Below are 19,297 nucleotides of genomic sequence, written 5' to 3'. Positions count from 1 at the left end.
TTGGAACGGAGTCCAAACGAAATAAAATCCCTGAAATGATATTTTCCCGAACGAAAGAAGATCAGGGGGCATGTGGGCCAAGCCAGGAGGGCTCCTAGGAGCCCACAAGCCCCCACTCCGCCACCAGGGGAGAGGCGGCGTTGGCAGGGCTTGTGGCCTCCCTGAGCGCCCCCTGACCTAGATATTTGGCCTATATATTCCCTAAAATACAGCAAAAAATCGGGGGATCCACGAAAATACTTTTCCGCCGCCGCAAGCTTCCGTTTCCGTGAGATCTCATCTGGAGACCCTTCCCGGCGACCTGCCGGAGGGGACTTTGGAGTTGGAGGGCTTCATCATCATCATCATCACTCCTCCAATGACTCGTGAGTAGTTCACTTCAGACCTACGGGTCCGTAGTTAGTAGCTAGATGGCTTCTTCTCTCTCTTGGATCTTCAATACAAAGTTCTCCATGATCTTCATGGAGATCTATCCGATGTAATCTTCTTTGGCGGTGTGTTTGTCGAGATCCGATGAATTGTGGATTTGTGATCATATTATCTTTGATATATTTGAGTCTTTCCTGATTTCTTATATGCATGCTTTGATATCCTTGTAAGTCTCTCTGAGTCTTGGGTTTTGTTTGGCCAACTAGATCTATGATTCTTGCAATGGGAGAAGTGCTTGGTTTTGGGTTCTTACCATGTGGTGACCTTTCCCAGTGATAGTAGGGGCAGCAAGGCACACATTGAGTAGTTGCCATCAAGGGTAACAAGATGGGCTCTTTCGTTGATATGAGATTGTCCATCTACATCATGTCTTGCTTAAGGCGTTACTCCATTGTTTTGGACTTAATACACTAGATGCATGCTGGATAGCGGTCGACGTGTGGAGTAATAGTAGTAGATACAGACAGTATCGGTCTACTTGTTTTGGACGTGATGCCTATAGATATAATCATTGCCATAGATCATGTCACGACTTTGCGCGGTTCTAACAATTGCTCGACAGTAATTTGTTCACCCACCGTCTACTTGCTTTCATGAGAGAAGCCACTAGTAAACCCTACAGCCCCCGGGTCTATTCACATCTATCGTTTACACCTCCGCTTTTACTTTGCTTTGTTACTTTGTTGCTTTCAGTTCTAACTTGGCGAACAATCTATAAGGGATTGACAACCCCTTCATAGCATTGGGAGAAGGTTCTTTGTGTTTGTGCAGGCTCTTGTGATACTCCTTCACTGGATCGATACCTTGGTTCTCAAACTGAGGGAAATACTTACCATCGCTCCGCTACATCACCCTTTCCGCTTCGAGGGAACACCAACGCAAGGCTCCAAGGCCACGGGGGAAATCCTTTGCATATTTTCCCAGGAAGTCCCTTAAGGCGTAGCCGTAGCAGAAGATTCCTGGTGCCGTCGACACACCTATTTCTGGCGCCACTGGAAGGTCTTTTCTTGCAGTAGCACATCTGACATCAGTGGTTGTGAGACAAAAAGGAGGAGACGGTCACATTGACTCGGCGTATCAACGGGCTATGGAGATGCCCATTAATAGATATCAATGTGAATGAGTAGGGACTGCCTTACAAAGGATGCACTAGAGTTATAAGTATGTGAATACTCAAAAGGAGAACTAGTGGGTGTGCATCCCACTTGCTTGCTCACGAAGACCTAGGGCAATTTGAGGAAGCCCATCCTTGGAATATACAAGCCAAGTTATATAATGATGATTCCCACTAGCATATGGTAGTGACGAAACGAGAGGCTCTGAAACATGAACAACATGGTGCTATTACGAAGCATTGTCCCTTCTCTCTTTTTCTCTCTTTCTTATATTTTTTTTATTTGGGGTCTTGGGCCTCTTTTTTCTCTATTTTTTATAATTGGGCTCTTTGGCCTATTTTTATTTATTTCATCACATGGGACAGTGCTCTAATAATGATGATCATCACACTTTTATTTACTCGCAGCTCAAAGCTTAGAAATGACTCTATAGGAAATGCCTACGGTAGTGTACCGGGATGTGCAACGATCTAGCTTGGCTATGACGTTGAAACATCTCGCTAGCTATCTTACGATCATGCAATGGCAATATGAGAGTGATGGCACAAGTCATGAGACGGAACGGTGGGAGTTGCATGGCAATATATCTCGGAATGGCTATGAAAATGCCATAGTAGGTAGGTATGGTGGCTGTTTTGAGGAAGGCAACCCACCGGCGAAAATTTCTCGGCACTACAGAGGTTAGCAATGGTGGAAGGTGAAAGTGCATCTATACCATGGACTCATATTAGTCATGAAGAACTCACATACTTGTTGCGAAAGTTTTTATTAGCAATCGAAACAAAGTGCTAAACGCATACTCCGAGGGGAAGGGTTGGTAGCTGTTAACCATCGCGCGATCCCAACCTCAACACAAAGGATGACAATCAATAGATCAATTATGCTCCGATTTCCTAACATAGCGGTTCACCATACGTGCATGCTACGGGAATCACTAACTTCAACACAAGTATTTCTAGATTCACAACACCCTACTAACATAATTCTTAATATTACCAAATCCACATCTCAAAACTAATTGAGAGGAATCAAAACTTCTCTTTCTAATCAATGCACATGAAGAAGGAGGTTTTTGTATCCTCTTTGGGTACCTATCACCTTTGGAACTACTTTCATAGCATAAGCCAACTACCAAGTCACGCACCGTCATGCTCTAAAAGATCTAAGTGATGCACAAAGAGCAAAATTATCTAGCTCAAAAGATATAAGTGAAGCACTATGAGCATTCTAGCAAAATCACGATGAGTGCATGTCTCTCTCTAAAGGTGTGCAGCAAGGATGATTGTGACACAACAAAAAGAAAAAAAACTCCTAAGATACAAGACGTTCCAAGCAAAACACATATCATGTGGTGAATAAAAATATAGCTCCAAGTAACGTTACCGATGGATTGAAGACGAAAGAGGGGATGCCTTCCCGGGGCATCCCCAATCTTAGGCTTTTTGGTGTCCTTCAATTTGGCTTGGGATTCCTTGGGCATCCCCAAGCTTGAGCTCTTTCCACTCCTTATCTCATTGTCCATGAGAACATCACCCAAAACTTGAAAACTTCAAAACACAAAACTTAAACAGAAAATCGTGATAACATTAGCACAAGAAAACAAACTACCACCACTTTATGTACTGTAGCAATCTTGGTTTCTATTTATATTGGTGTCGGGCTACTGTATTCTCACTTTTCCATGGCTAGTACCCCCTGATACTATCCATAGTTTCATCAAAACAAGCAACCAACTCAACAAAAATTGAATCTGTCAAAAATAGTCAAGTCTGTAGCAATCTGTATACTTCGTATACTTGTGGTACCCCAAAAATTCTAAAAAATTACGACTGCCTGGGCAAAAGGCATATCAACCAGCAGCAAAAGAATTAACTCAAAAGCTCTTTCTGAATAAAAATTAAAAATCATCTAGTGAGCGAAAAAGTTTCTGTCTTTTTCCAGCAGGATCAAACAACCATCACCAAGACTAGTCAAAAAGGTTTTGCTTGGCTCAAACACAAAAGAAACACAAAAAACACAATCATAACAGAATTATGATGGTGTGGACACAACAAAACAGAAAGAAAAAGAAATAAGTTCATTGGGTTGCCTCCCAACAAGCGCTATTGTTTAACGCCCTTAGCTAGGCATAAGGCGATAGAATCACGTATCGTCATATTTGGTGCTCAAACCATAAATAGCGTGATCACTTATCATCTTAAGGTTTTCATCTTTATTTCTAGATGATTCACCACTATTTTTGGGAACAAAAACAGACTTGGTGACCTTATTGTGGTCAAAGTTTGGAGTATTCTACACATCGGCAAAAGTGGAACCCAAGTTGGTTATAACGCCCTCTAGTTTGCCAATCCTAGAGGAATCATGACCTAGTTTTTCGTTAACTGTGGCTTCCTTCTCCTTTAAATTTTTCAAAACCATTCTCACCTTGGATCTGTACTGAGTTATTTTATTGTGGATCTTTTTATCCAAATTCTCAATGAGTTTGATCGTAGCAACTTTATTTTCAATGACGTCCAGCCTACGCATCACATGTTCTAGAGTTAAGATAGTTCCATTAACCATGAGTGGGGGTGAGCCTACCAAATTTATTACAGCTCCGTAAGAATCAATGGTATGGCTACCCAAGAAATGTCCACCTACGATGGTGTCAAGAATATATCTATTCCAAGGAGAAACACCCACACAAATACTGCGAAGCAGGACGGTAGTGGATTGCTTATGAGTAGATCTACTATGAGCATTGCAAATCCTATACCAAACGTCCTTTAATTTTCTTCCTCAATTTGTTTGAAATTGAGAACTTCGCTCTTGGGAGTATCGTTCGAAGTGGTGGATCTAGCCATGAGGACAGGTAGACTATCCCACACAGACGAATAGAAAGCAAACGAGAGAAAAGGGCAAACGAAAAAGGCAAATATTTTTTTGTAAATTTTTGTTTTTCTGAAGTGGGGGAGAGGAAAATGTGACGGAAAAAAGTAAATGCAAGAGATGAGTTTGCAACACTTACTTGGATGAGTTCTTGACTTGATCCTCCCCGGCAACGGCGCCAGAAATTCTTCTGCTACGGCGATAGAAATCTTCTATCGTCTCTTGAGCTTGCGTTGGTTTTTCCCTTGAAGAGGAAAGGGCGACGCAGCACAGGAGCAGTAAATATTTCCCTTAGTTTGAGAACCAAGGTATCAATCCAGTAGGAGAATCTCGTCAAGTCTAGAGTACCTGTGCAAACACAAAACAGCTTGCACCCAACACTATAATGGGGTTGTCAATCCCTTCAATATTGATTGCAAAGTGAGATTTGAAGGCCGAAAGTGCAACGAAGAAAAAGAGTAAGGCTGAAAATATGGTGTGGAGTAGACCCGGGGGCCATAGTGTTCACTAAAGGCTTCTCTCAAAATAGCAAATATTACGGTGGGTGAACAAATTACTGTCGAGCAATTGATAGAACCGCGCAAAGTCATGACGATATCTAAGGCAATGAACATACATATAGGTATCTCGTCCGAGATAAGTAGACCGATTCTTTCTGCATCTACTACTATTACTCCACACATCGACCGCTATCCAGCATGCATCTAGTGTATTGAGTTCATGACGAACAGAGTAACGCCTTAAGCAAGATGACATGATGTAGAGGGATAAACTCAAACCAATGATGAAAACCCCATCTTTTTACCCTTGATGGCAACAACACGATGCGTGCCTCGCTACCCCTTCTATCACTGGGTGAGGTCACCGCAAGGTATGAACCCAAAACCATGCACTTCTCCCATTGCAAGAATCATAGATCTAGTTTTCCAAACAAAACCCACAACTCGAAGAGAATTACAAGGATATGAAATCATGCATAAGAGAGATCAGAAGAAACTCAAATAATATTCATAGATAATCTGATCATAAATCCACAATTCATCGGATCTCGACAAACACACCACAAAAGAAGATTACATCTGATAGATGTCCATGAAGATCATGGAGAACTTTGTATTGAACATCCAAGAGAGAGAAGAAGCCATCTAGCTACTAGCTATGGACCCGTAGGACTATGGTGAACTACTCATGCATCATCGGAGACGTCATGGTGTTGATGAAGAAGCCCTCCGTATCCGAATCCCCTCTCCGGCAGGGCACCAGAACGTGCCCCAGATGGGATCTTGCGGAGATACAAGCTTGCGGCGGCGGAAAAGTACTTTCGATGATCTCCTGATTTTTTCTGGGATTTTTGGGAATTTATAGGCGAAAGTCCTAGGGAAGAGGTGGCACAGGGATCCCACAAGCCTGGGAAGCGCGACCCCCCTGGCCGCGGCTAGGGGGCTTGTGGGGTCCCTGCTGGCCCCCTGCCCTGATTCTCAGGCTTCCCGATCTTCTTCTGTTTCGGAAAAAATCTTTTTGGCAGCTTCGTTCCGTTTGGACTCCGTTTAAAATCCTCCTCTGAAAGGGGTAAAAAACATGGAAAAAAACAGGAACTGGCAATTGGCACTGAGTTAATAAGTTAGTCTCAAAAAAGATATAAAAGGCAAACAAAACATGCAAAGTTTGACAAGATAATAGCATGAAACCATCAAAAATTATAGATACGTTGCAGACGTATCAGACATCACTAGTGAACATCATGTGATTCAGGTCCATATCACCACCATTGCTAACACCTCCACCATTTACTGCTTTCATTTACTTTTCCGTTGCAATCACTATCACTATTCCCGCTTATGTTTTGATCCTTTGCGAACTACAAGGCCGGAGAGATTGATAACCTCTCTGTACTCGTTGGAGCAAAGTTATTTGTTGTGTGTGCAGGTCCACGTCTTCTGCTAGCGCGAGAGCAACGGACACCTACCTTTTGATCCTCAGAGTCCTCCTGGTTCGATAAACCTTATAGTCCTTGTGTAAGGGAAATCTGTTGCTGAATACATCTCCACCTTCCACTTGGGGTAACCAATGAGGGGCGAGAAGTATATCCATCAACTCGTCATCATGGCCCAGCCTGTCGGTGAGCCATCCGTTGCCTCCGAGTGGCGTAGTCTCCCCTGGTGCGCTTTCTTCTCAGTAACGCGTATTTTGGCCGAAGCATTTTCCCTTGGTACGCGTGCCTCTCTGGAAAGCGTATTTGGTCCAAAGTGTTTTCTATTCCTTTCCTTAAAAAATAGATTTGACCAGGATCTTTAAATGACTCTAACTTTTTAAAGAAAACTCCAAAACAACTGATTCTTTTTCCTACCTCTCTAAAATCTCCTCTAGTTTATTTACAAATTTATTTCAAAAACTTCAAACAACTTTTATGTGATGTTTTAAATTTGTGCGTTAATTTAGATATTTGTCAAAATAGGATTTGCAGAGAGGGGACTCACTTCAAGAATTTGTTGTGCACATCACACTCCTCAACTCCAAAGGAAAGCATCTTCAACTCTTATTTACATAAAGTTGTGTGATGTTTGTTGTGGTACATCTATTGCGTGATTTTAGTTTATGTTGCTAAATATATCACATGAAATCATACCTTGCATGACAACATGTGATGGATATTTTTTGTTGCTAAGTTTGTGGATGACGAGTGGTGAGTGGGTATTGCCTCATACCTTGTATGCTATGTTGGTCTGGACAACCTTGGAGTAAGGTGTGTCGTGGTGGAAATAAGACCATGGGCTGACATCTCGTGGGCAGAGAGTGGTCAGTGAAAGCTTGTTTGTGTTTGATGGTAGTAACCATCAAATAATACCTTCAGCAAGATTGTGTGGTAGTAACCCTTGCAGGAAAATGTTAAACCTCCTAAGTCGACTATAGTTCGAGTCTTGTCTATGTGTCACCTTAACTTTCGTGCTACCGCAGGTCTTCTCGAAAGGGAATATGGTCTAGGAGAGAAGACTAGATGAAGGTATCCATGGCCCTGGAATAAATCCAGTCATCCAGTCAGGGGGTATGGGTGTCTCCGGTCTGGGACCGAGAGGGAATGGCCATTCCCTTGTAGCGCAGTATAAATTTGATCCCAAGCTAGTCGAGGTTGGAGCCTCCCCCGTCTTATGGTTTTCTCTCGCAGCATAGTCCGACTGATGTCGGTATTCATGGGAGAAAATTGGGTTTGTACTAGTTATGAGTGTTTACTTCTAAAATACCGTGCGTAGGATTAGTCCAGTGACTCTTGAAACCTGTGGGATGTGGGTAAAGAGTACACCCTCTGCAGAGTCAAAACTATTCGAGTAGTCGTGTCCACGGTCAAGGACGACTGGTTGACTAGTCAAGTGTCGGTTCGAGTGTCGATCTTCGAAGGAAGTTAATGACACCGTGAGAAAAATCACGAAATATGGTGGATGATCATAACTATTGTTTTTATTGTGGACTAATCCCTATCATTATGTTGGTTGAATATCCGTGGTAAGGTTGTACCTCCTGGATATTCAATATTTATTATTATTTCTTATAAGCCCTTTTTGTGGTGTTGCTTAGACGCCCGATAGTGGCATGCTCGTTATTATTTCTTATAAGCCCTTTCTATGGTGTCGCTTAGACGCTCGACTGTGGCATGCTCGTATTATTTCTTATAAGCCCTTTCTGTGGTGTTGCTCAGACGCCCGAGTGTGGCAACTATTATTTCTTTCATACAAGCACTTTCTGTGGCGTCACTGAGACGCCCGACTCTGGAAACTGTTATTACTTGCATGTGAATCCTTTAGGCGTTGTCGCTCTGACGCTCGACTGCGACACACATGCGATTACTTGTTCATTGGTATCCTTCCTTGCTTGTTTATATAACATCGGTGGAGGAAGTTTATATGCACGAATGCATCGGTGAATAAATTCTTATGGCATCTCACCTTCTTTAACTTATAAGTTTTCTTGATGTTTGCGAGTACATTCAAAGTACTGATTGGCTTGTCCCTGGCTATTGTCCTGGCCAGATTGCACGGAGAGGAGCATGATGTTGTTGACACCGGAACCTAGGAGTCCAGGATAGCAGCCTTGTGAGGTAGGAATTTATCCAGGTCAGTTGTTCCTTTGGGAATGGAGTCGCATGGACACTGGAGATTCCTCGAGTCGCTTCCATAGTAAACCTTAGACTTTTGTCCAAACTAGTAGACCTTTATGGTCTAAAATAATAATGTTGAGAATTGAAAATTACCTCCACGGCCGCCTTGAATAATATTATTACGACGCACCTGATTAGTGACTCAGTTTTAAGAACACAACATCTCCTCATATGCATCTCCTGGTAAGTACTCCCTCCGACCCAAAATTCTTGTCTTAGATTTGTCTAGATATGAATTTTCTAGACAAACCTAAGACAAGAATTTTGGGACGGAGGGAGTAATAAGAAAATTTGAATGACTCCTCGGCACTTTGAATTTAATAATACATATGTCAGACATAGGTAAGTCACTCGTCATCGCATGTGAGGAGAACGATACAGTTTAGGGAAAACCAATGATGCCTTCGAAGTAATGACCTTTCCTTGGGTACATTCATAAGAAGTTCAAGGATCTCCACGAGAATCCAGATGCGTATATCCTCGCCGTCGAACTTATTGATGAAAACATGGTTGCACACCAACAAATATGACGATTTAGCATAGCTAAGCACGCTCCAGAAACTTATAAGTAAAAGGGGATGCTAACAAGAGCTCTAAAGTAGAAAAGCGTCATTTTATATGTTACAAGCAATATAGCAATATAAAAGTATGATATGTATTACTCTTATGGCATGACTCTAAAGACTAAAGATAAGGAGGAAAAGATTATCAGTTGCCTTCAAGATTTGCAGATATTTAGAAATCACTTTCTAAATAAAATAATAGATATGTGCAATAAACTATACAGCTAGCCAATAAACTAAATTAACTCTAAATAAAAGAAGTTCTAAAATAGTACTATTTAAAAAGTAGATATAAGTACATAACCAACTCTTGTAGGTCAAATAAATATAGTAATACTATTCATCATCGAGAGTGCAGAATAAGTAATTCTTCATGAGAGATAATTTTACGATTGTTTCACAAATGAATTTGATTTTCTATACAAATAGTAACATGCATATTGATTCATTATATCGTTGGATAGATATAGAAAATGCGCAACTTCGTCATGTTGAACACTTTTCGAGATTCCTAACGGGTTAGGTGCACTTTCAAAAATGTTGGGCACTCAACGACTGGCAGCGAGCTTATTTTTGTGTTTTTTCTAAACCGCTGTGCCAGAATGAAGCAAATGATACAGTGCTGGAAAGATATCATCGAGGCGCAACTTTTTCATGTAGAACACACTTTCTATTTCCTTATGGTTCAAGAGCAGTTTCAAATTTAGCGAAACGCACGATTGTGTTTTTCAAAATTTTGTAAACATTTTCGTACGGTATTCGCTCCAGTTTTTTTCTCTTTTTGAAAATCACATATTTTATACCAAGTTGTGATTCTCGTGCATGCGAGAAATAAAATTGTGCTTCTCATGGAGGCATGTTTTTTCATTTTTCGAAGAAACAAAAGAATTAAGTGCTTCCACAAGAGGCAAATAGTGTTTCATATGCAAGCACTATTTTTTCCTTTTAAAAAATAGTTGTGTTTCTTGTAAAGACAAATCATTGCTTCCCTTGGAAGCATTGTTTTTGTCCTTTTCCAAGAAGCACACATGTTTCAAAAAATTTGAATAACGTTTAGAAATTGCAAGAAAATGAACATTTAACAAATATTGTTTGCAATTTTCAAAAATAATTAGAGTCTAAGGACAATTTTTTTTTACAAATAATTTTTTAGTTAATGTTCTTATTTCGAACGGTTGAACATTTTCATGAATTCATGCACATTTTTCTGAATTCACCAACATTTTTGAATTCATGAACGTTTTTGAATTCATAACCATTTATTTGGATCCAAGAACATTTATTTGAATTCCACGACATAGTTTTGACTTAAAAACCGACCTCCATAGAAAAAGTAGGTAAAAACTAGACTAAGAAGAAATAGGTGTGAAAAAGGAGTATGTGATCGTGTGCCAGATGATTAACTGATAGCTATGACGATATCCTAATACCATTAATGGTCGATGTGGCGTTAGCACTCGCATTGAGCAATATACAACAACATTTGAAGGCGTCTTCCTCTTCTTGGTTGACTTGTCCGACTGGCTACAATTCTTATTCCTCCTCTTCTAGTTCCTTCCCTAGGATCCGCAAATTCTCTAGTTCCTTGATCCAACGACCTAAGGTTGTAATTTGAGCTTGATTGAGTGAACTAGTGCACTCGGTTGCCAACACATTATTTGGATTTATCTCATCACCATTTTACCAAATATAAACCGTGTAAGACATTACCGTATATATATAGCGTAATGCGAAGTTACAAATCCTCTAATTTTATTATGTGAGGGCGATGTTCTAGTGCCATTCAAACATGACATTTGAGGCTTACGCAGAAAAGTATTCCGAGTACCGTCCTTTTATTTATTGATTTAGAATAGCAAAAAAAAAGATGAATACATGCGGAACATGAATAAATTACCATGATAGAATAGAAGCATTTTGAATTCGCCAAAAGAAGGAATAAATAGATGCATTTTCAAGCGGCTTTGGCCGGGGCGGGTGTAGGGGTAGAAGAAATTAGCTTGCATGTATCGCGACACTTGTTATCTGAGCTATCCTTTTCCTTTGCGCAATGCTTGAAGCAATCGATGTCTTGCTCTATGGCTTTCTTATTGGTGGGGGTGGCCATGATGTAGCCAAATCTCGCAGCCATGTATGGGCAGTCGACGTAGCAGTGGTCGGTGCAAGTAGGATCCATGCATGCCTTGTCGCAGTCGGCGCCACATTGGGTAGAATAGTCCTTGACAGTCTTGTCGCCTGGGCAGCCACCATGCTTGTCGACGGATTCTTTCAAGGCATCCTGCCCTCCAGAAGTTTCTAGATTAAAGACTTCTTCCTTCTTTTCCCCGACCTCGGCGAGCTCCGTGAACAAGCGCTCGATGAAGGTGACGCTGCTTGCCTTAGTGCTGCATGCCTTGTCGACCATGGCGGTGCACGTGGCGTCCTTTTTTATCCCTTGCCACAGAGCTTGGAGTACTCGATGAGGCAGGTGGGAGTAGCCTTCTCATGCCCCGAGTCCACCAACACAGGTGATGTGGCCGCCGCCACCACAAGGGTGATGACGAGCAGCGACTCGGCCTTGCGCTTGGCATCCATCTTGTTGTCGATTTCTCTTTGATAGTTGGACCACCAACACTAGTGTTGATCGAGATGCTTGCGTTGCATTACATTTATATAGGCGATGACCCAGGGTCGGGGCAAGTGGTATGATAGTGAGGCCATCAGCCATTGGAGCTCCATAGACGCTAAATTTGGCGAATGCATTTTTACAAAACCGGCCAAAACATCCACCCGACCGAGGTCCAATTTCTATTTAGGGAGCAAGATCTAATTTTAGTACTAAAGGCATTCATATATGTGTGAGGTGTGTATTTTCTACTTATGTATTTTAAGAAAAATCCTCGAATTTTCTATAGACGGAAATTAGGTGTGGTATGCATGTGTTGTTGCTAAATTCAGCTTGCTAGTCCTCCTTTCCTGACTGAGACCGTCCCCTGGTCGTGAAGTGATGTGACACTCCTCCTCTCTTGGATGATACCTCCTATTTCGTGCCTAGGCACTCGCGAATTAAAAATTGAGCAACCGAAACTTCTAATGGGATATCGTGCATATGAAAACTATTTGTCACCTATTTCAAAGAAAAAATATGTATTCTATATTAAAGAACTGTGGTCGAAATTTGAAAAGAATCATTGCATATTTGACATTGTGTGAATTTCCTATTAGAGGTATGGAAATTTTGTAACAAAATATGGTCATCACATATTTTAATATTCTCATAGTTTAATTAAAATTGTTCATTGGGTAAGAAAGTCATCAAGTTATTAAAACATCGAAAAGGGAAAAAATCTAAGAAATGAAAAGCTGGAAATGAAAACATGGTCATCTGGTACTAAAAGATAATATGATAAAAGACAACATTGTCAAAAATAAGGAAAAGAAAACTAAGGGTAAAACAAAAATACAAGAAATAAGTAGGAGGATGAAGATAGAAAATAAAACAAAAACATCACAAATAGAGAAGCACAGAAAATAAAGGGAGCAAAAAAGTACTAGAGCAGCAACTGCTAAGTGCGCAAAATAACTATTATGTGCACTATGAGCGGAATAGAATTCTTACAATTGGATGGCTTACTCGATGGGAGACCCTATACAGTGACCTACCTGCTAGAAACTCTAAAATCACTTGTTAAGGGATATCCTTTGTAAAGGTCACCATCATCTTGTTAGGCTCTTACATGTTGTGCATTGCATGTGCGCCACTTGTCGCACCGAGATGTCCTTTTTTTTGTAGATTTGTTTGTTTAAAATGTTTATCTCTTGAACCATGCATCTAAAGCCATAGTTGGTTTCACTGTTGGATTTGCCACGTCAAGATTTTCAAAACTAGATCACATGTTAATAGATTTTGAATAAAACCTCACAAAAACCTAAAAAACAGAAACCTAAAAACAAAAAAATTGGGAAAAAATAATAACAAAAAAGTTTGAAAAAAACTGAACCCGAAAACAGGATTGTGGTTTTCACTTTTTTTCTCTTTTCGAGGATCACATTTTTATCCCGAGTTGTGATTCTCGTGCAACCAAATATGTGCTTCCGCGAGAAATAAAATTGTGCTTTTCATAGAGGCAATTTTTTTCATTTTTTCGAAGAAGCAAAAGAAGTATGTTCTTCCACAAGAGGCGAATAGTGTTTCTTGTGGACGTAGTTGTGTTTCTCTTAAAAATAAATCTTTGCTTCCCTTGGAAGCACTGTTTTTGTCCTTTTCCAAGAAGCACACATGTTTCAGAAAAATCAAATAACATTCACAAATTACTAGAAAGTAAACATTTAATAAATATTGTTTGCAATTTTCAAAAAATAATTAGAGTCCAAGAACATTTTTTTATTTGGGAATAAATTTTGAGTTAATGTTCTTTTTCAAGCGTGCGAACATTTTCATGAATTAATGCACATTTTTATGAATTCATCATAATTTTTGAATTCATGTTTTTTTCTGAATTCATAACCATTTATTTGGATTCAAGAATGTTCATTTGAATTTATCGACATTGTTCTGACTTAAAAACCGACCTAGATAAAAAAAGTAGGTAAAAAACTAATCTAAGAAAAAGCAGGTGTGAAAAAAGAGTATGTGTGTTGGGACCCTGATCCTAAGTCATACAATTCCAGCTTGTAACACATTATATCACTTTGTGGCCTCATGCATGATACTCACCACGGCTGCCACCTTTCCTTGGCCGGGACCGTTTGCGTATTTTGGCTCACGTATATGACTATGTCGCCAACATTCATATGTCAGAAAACCCGGATAGACATGGCTAGCTTTAAACCCAAGTGGCACATCCGTACAGGAACATGCATACATAACCCAACAAAGCAAGTGTCGGTCAACAACGTAGAGGCAATAATAAAATGGTTATTATCATATTTCCTTGTTCATGATAATTGTCTATTGTTTATAATATAATTGTATTGACAGGAAACATTAATACATGTGTGAATAAATAGATCACAATGTGTCCCTAGCAAGCCTCTAGTTGGCTAGCTCGATGATCAATAGATGGTCGTGGTTTCCTGATCATGGACATTGGATGTCATTGCTAACGGGATCACATCATAGGAGAATGTTGTGATGGACAAGACCCAATCCTAAGCATAGCACTAGATCGTTTTGTTCGTATGCTAAAGCTTTTCTAATGTCAAGTATCTTTTCCTTCGACCGTGAGATTCTGCAACTCACAGATACCGTAAGAGTGCTTTGAGTGTATCAAACGTCACAACGTAACTGGGTGACTATAAAGGTGCACTACGGGTATCTCCGAAAGTATCTCTTGGGTTGGCACGAATCGAGATCGGGATTTGTGACTCCGTGTGACGGAGAGGTTTCTCTGGGCCCACTCAGTAGAACATCATCATAATGAGCTCAGTGTGACTAAGTAGTTATTCACGGGATGATGTGCTACAGAACGAGTAAAGAGACTTACCGGTAACGAGATTGAACAAGGTATAGGGATACCGACGATTGAATCTCGGGCAAGTTCTATACCGACAGACAAAGGGAATTGTATACGGGATTGATTGAATCCTTGAGATCGTGGTTCATCCGATGAGATCATCGTGGAACATATAGGAGCCACCATGGGTATCCAGATCCCGCTAGTGTTTATTGGCCGGGGAGGTGTCTCGGTCATGTCTGCATGCCTCCCGAACCCGTAGGGTCTACACACTTAAGGTTCGATGATGCTAGGGTAGTAGGGAATTGTTATACGAGGTTACCGAAGGTTGTTCAGAGTCCCGGTTGAGATCCCGGACATCACGAGGAGCTCCGGAATGGTTCGGAGGTAAAGATTGATATATAGGATGGATGGGTTTGGATGCCAGAAATGTTTCGAGCACCACCGGCAACGTGTCGGGACCACCGGAAAGGTTCCAGAGGCCCACCGGGAGGGGCCACCAGCCCCGGGAGGCTACATGGGCTAAGTGTGAGAGGGAACCAGCCCCTGGGTGGGCTCGTGCGCCGCCACACCCAGCCCAAGGCGCCAAGAGAGGGAAGGGGGAACCCTAAGTCAGGTGGGCCTTAGGCCCACCAGGGGGTGCGCCACCCCCTCCTCCCCTCCTGGCCACCACCTCCTGCCCCATCTAGGGTTGCCGCACTCCTTAGGGGTGGGAACCCTAAGGGGGGCGCCACCCTGCCCTTCCCCCTATATATAGTGGGGGTTTTGGCCATTGGAGACATGTAAATTTCTCTCTCTCTCGGCGCAGCCCTCCTTCTCTTCTTCCTCGTGTCCCACGGTGCTTGGCGAAGCCCTGCGGGAGACCTTGTTGCTCCATCGCCACCACGCCGTCGTGCTGCCGGAGCTGTTCCCCAACCTCTCCCTCCTCCATGCCGGATCAAGGTGCGGGAGACGTCACCGAGCTGCACGTGTGTTGAACGCGGGGGTGTTGTGGTTCGACACTAGATCGGAATCACACCATGATTTGAATCGCAACGAGTACGACTCCATCAACCGCGTTCTAGCAACGCTTCCGCTTAGCGATCTTCAAAGGTATGAAGATGCTCTCACCCCTCTCTTGTTGCTGGTTTCTCCATAGGAAGATCTTTATATGGCGTAGGAAAAATTTTGAATTTTGCTACATTACCCAACAAATAGGCCGAGAGGGGTTGAGTTACCGGAACTCAATGTGCGGTAGTAGCTAGTCTTGGCACACCAACACAAGATCTCGGGTGGTGAGTGCGACGTAAGTGAGACAACCCACCATGTACTCCTACATGGCCTCTCATCGCTGGCTTTACCGAAAGAGGTTCACATACTTAACCCTCATCAGTAGGACATGATCATTCCAATTCATCACCCAGATGATCAAACCAGCTCAACTCTAAGCATAGCAAGCATAACAGGGTAATGGCACAACATGTCTCATGCATCTACTAGGTATGCTAGGTTTCTTGGTTTAGCTCTTTACTGTAACAATGACATATCATGCAAAGGAATGGGTTCATCTACCGAAACACAAGTAGCAGTTGAATTATCTTGTCCTAATGTATTGAAACGAGAGCAAGAGCGATAGAGTGCGATTTCATTGGTCAGAAGAACTCAACTATTCTTTGATGTCAGTGATAAATACATCTCACAAGTCTATCAACAAGATCAAACAAGGAAGAATTTAGGCACGGAAAATGCTTCACAATGATGCATGACTTTGGCATGTTAACATGATTCTGTTTTTGTCTAATGCAGGTGGTCATAAGTTAAATGGAAGTTATTTGATCATTATAGATCAATTTCAAACCCATTTATAAGCATTCATATGTCTTTATTGAAATTTTCATATTCAACAAGTTTAAGTTGTTCAAACAGTCATGAAAATGGTACCATCCTATTCCTTGCATTTTTCGATAACTTTTCATAAATAATTTACTTCATTTGGAGCTATGGTTGAATTTCTATGAACTTTTGAAGTTTTGAACATTTTCTAGAATTAAATAAATCCAGAAATGGTTTACTGCGTCAGCAAGTCAACCGACCAAGTTCCAGGTCAAACCTGACCAGTAGGGGCCACTGGTCAGTGACCCAGGGCTAATCCCCGCACTGACCCGCCCTAATTGGGGGTTTGACCACCTGCGGGCCCGCTGGTTTGTGGCTGATGGGGGCAATTTGGACTAATGGCCACGCCACGTGGGCGCCCATCGGGGTTTGGCCGACGGCGACCGAATACGTAGCGGGGGCTCACCGGAGTTGCCCTAATAGGCGCTACAGAGCACGGATCCAGGCGCTAAGAGCACTAGGATGAAGCCCAGGCTTGACCTCACCCAGCAGGATTTGGCGCCGACGATAAGTTGGGCGGCCGGATTTGGCGCCGACGATAAGTTGGGCGGCGTCAGTGGCGCGGGCTCAGCGGAAGCTGCAGCTAGGGGCACGGGAGGACCACAGGGATAGAGGAATGGGCTGTGCGGCTCACCACGATGAGGATAGAGCCAACGACGACCTCAGGGAGGCCTTCTAGCTGGCGAATCGGTGACGAGGTTGTCGGCGACTGGAGGTTGAAGACGACGTCGCTGGCGGCGATGCAGGGGCGTCCGAGCTCAATTATTCCAGCGAGGAAGAGCATTCGTGTTGGCGGAGGCGATGAGCAGGTCAGGGGGGCGTAGAAGTGACGATGGCCGTGGTGGTGCCCGATGGTGACGGCAGCGCGCTCTGGTCCGAGGGAGAGGGAGCAGAGGGATAGGAAGAAAGCGAGAGGGAGAGACCAGAGGGGATAAGGGAGAGGGCATCGGGGCCTCCGTGGCGTCGCTAGAAGGAGGACTGAGCCACGACGAAGCAGGAGGTGGCCGAGGCTCTCGGGTGCACGCCACGCCTCTCCTCTGCCTACTGGCTGGAGGTAGAAGACGGGGCTGCCCCTGGGGGCTGGGCTAGCCAGGTAAGTGGCGAGGTTTGTTCTTTCTCCTTTTTTCTAGTTCATTTCTTTTCTACTTTCTGATATATTTTTTTGGCTTTTTATATAAATATAAAACCATTTGTAAATTTATCTTGATAACAGTCATGTGGGCTACATCTGCATGATACGTCCATTTTGCATCATGCTTTCATGTTGATATTTATCGCTTCTTGGCCTGTTATTTCACTTCACGGTACAATACTTATGCCTTTTCTCTCTTATTTTGCCAGGTTTACATGAAGAGGAAGAATGCTGGCAGCTGGAATTCTGGCCTGAAAATGGAGCAAGTTTGAGATACCTATTCTGCGCAACTCCAAACACCGTAAAAATAAACGAGGATTTTTTCGGGATTTATAAAAAATACTAGGCCGAAGAAGTGTGAGAGGGGCGCTAGCAGGTGGCCACAGCCTGCTAGGTGCGGCCACCCCCCTGGCCGCGCCTAGGGGGCTTGTGGGCACCCATCTGGCCCTCTGGCCCCCCTCTTCTGCTATATGAAGGGTTTCGTTCTAAAAAAAATCAGGAGGAGGCTTTTTTGAGGATTCGCTGCCGCCACGAGGCGGAACTTGAGCAGAACCAAACTAGAGCTCCACGAGGACGATCCTGCCGGGGAAACTTCCCTCCCGGAGGGGGAAATCGTCGCCATCGTCATCACCAACACTCCTCTCATCGGAGGGGAATCGTCACCATCAACATCTTCATCAGCACCATCTCATCTCCAAACCCTAGTTCATCTCTTGTAACCAATCTCTGTCCCGCGACTCCGATTGGTACTTGTAAGGTTGCTAGTAGTGTTAAGTACTGTTTGTAGTTGATGCTAGTTGGATTACTTGGTGGAAGAGTTTATTTTCAGATCCTTGATGCTACTCATTACCTCTCTGGTCATGAATATGATAATTCTTTGTGAGTAGTTATCTTTGTTCCAAAGGACATGGGATAAGTCATGCTAATAGTAGTCATCTGATTTGGTATCCGTTCGATATTTTGATGTGTTGTATGTTGTTTTTCCTCTAGTGGTGTTATGTGAACGTCGACTACATAACATTTCACCATTATTTGGGCCTAGAGGAAGTCATTGGGAAGTAGTAAGTAGATGATGGGTTGCTAGAGTGACATAAGCTTAAACCCTAGTTTATGCGTTGCTTCGTAAGGGGATGATTTGGATCCACTAGTTTAATGCTATGGTTAGAGTTTGTCTTAATTCTTCTTTAGTAGTTGCGGATGCTTGCGAGAGGGGTTAATCATAAGTGGGATTCTTGTCCAACTAAGGGCAGTACCCAAGCGCCAGTCCACCCACATATCAAACTATCAAAGTAACAAACGTGAATCATGTGAACATGATGAAAACTAGCATGACAGAAATTCCCGTGTGTCCACGGGAGAGTTTTTCCTCCTATAAGACTTTGTCCAGGCTGGTTCGTTGCTACAAAAGGATTGGGCCACTTTGCTGCACCGTTGCAACTTTTGTTACTTGTTGCTTTCTACGAATCATCTCACCACACAATCACTTGTTACCGATAATTTCAGTGCTTGCAGATATTTCCTTGCTGAAAACCACTTGTCAGATCCTTCTGCTCCTCGTTGGGTTCGACACTCTTACTTATCAAAAGGACTATGATAGATCCCCTATACTTGTGGGTCATCAAGACTCTTTTCTGACGCCGTTGCTGGGGAGTGAAGCGCCTTTGGTAAGTGGAACTTGGTAAGGAAGCATTCAAATAGTGTGCTGAAATTTATTGTCACTTGTCACTATGGAA

At 42.6% G+C, this 19,297-nt stretch overlaps 1 pseudogene; it reads right to left on the bottom strand.

The window, feature by feature from the left end:
* Positions 1-11,060: 11,060 nt before the first annotated feature.
* Positions 11,061-11,724, bottom strand: LOC123439517 (annotated as a pseudogene).
* Between the last annotated feature and the right edge of the window lie 7,573 nt (positions 11,725-19,297).

Source organism: Hordeum vulgare, chromosome 3H, assembly GCF_904849725.1.
Source record: "Hordeum vulgare subsp. vulgare chromosome 3H, MorexV3_pseudomolecules_assembly, whole genome shotgun sequence".
Taxonomy (NCBI): Eukaryota; Viridiplantae; Streptophyta; class Magnoliopsida; order Poales; family Poaceae; genus Hordeum; species Hordeum vulgare.
This window is presented reverse-complemented; position numbering and strand designations above follow the sequence as displayed.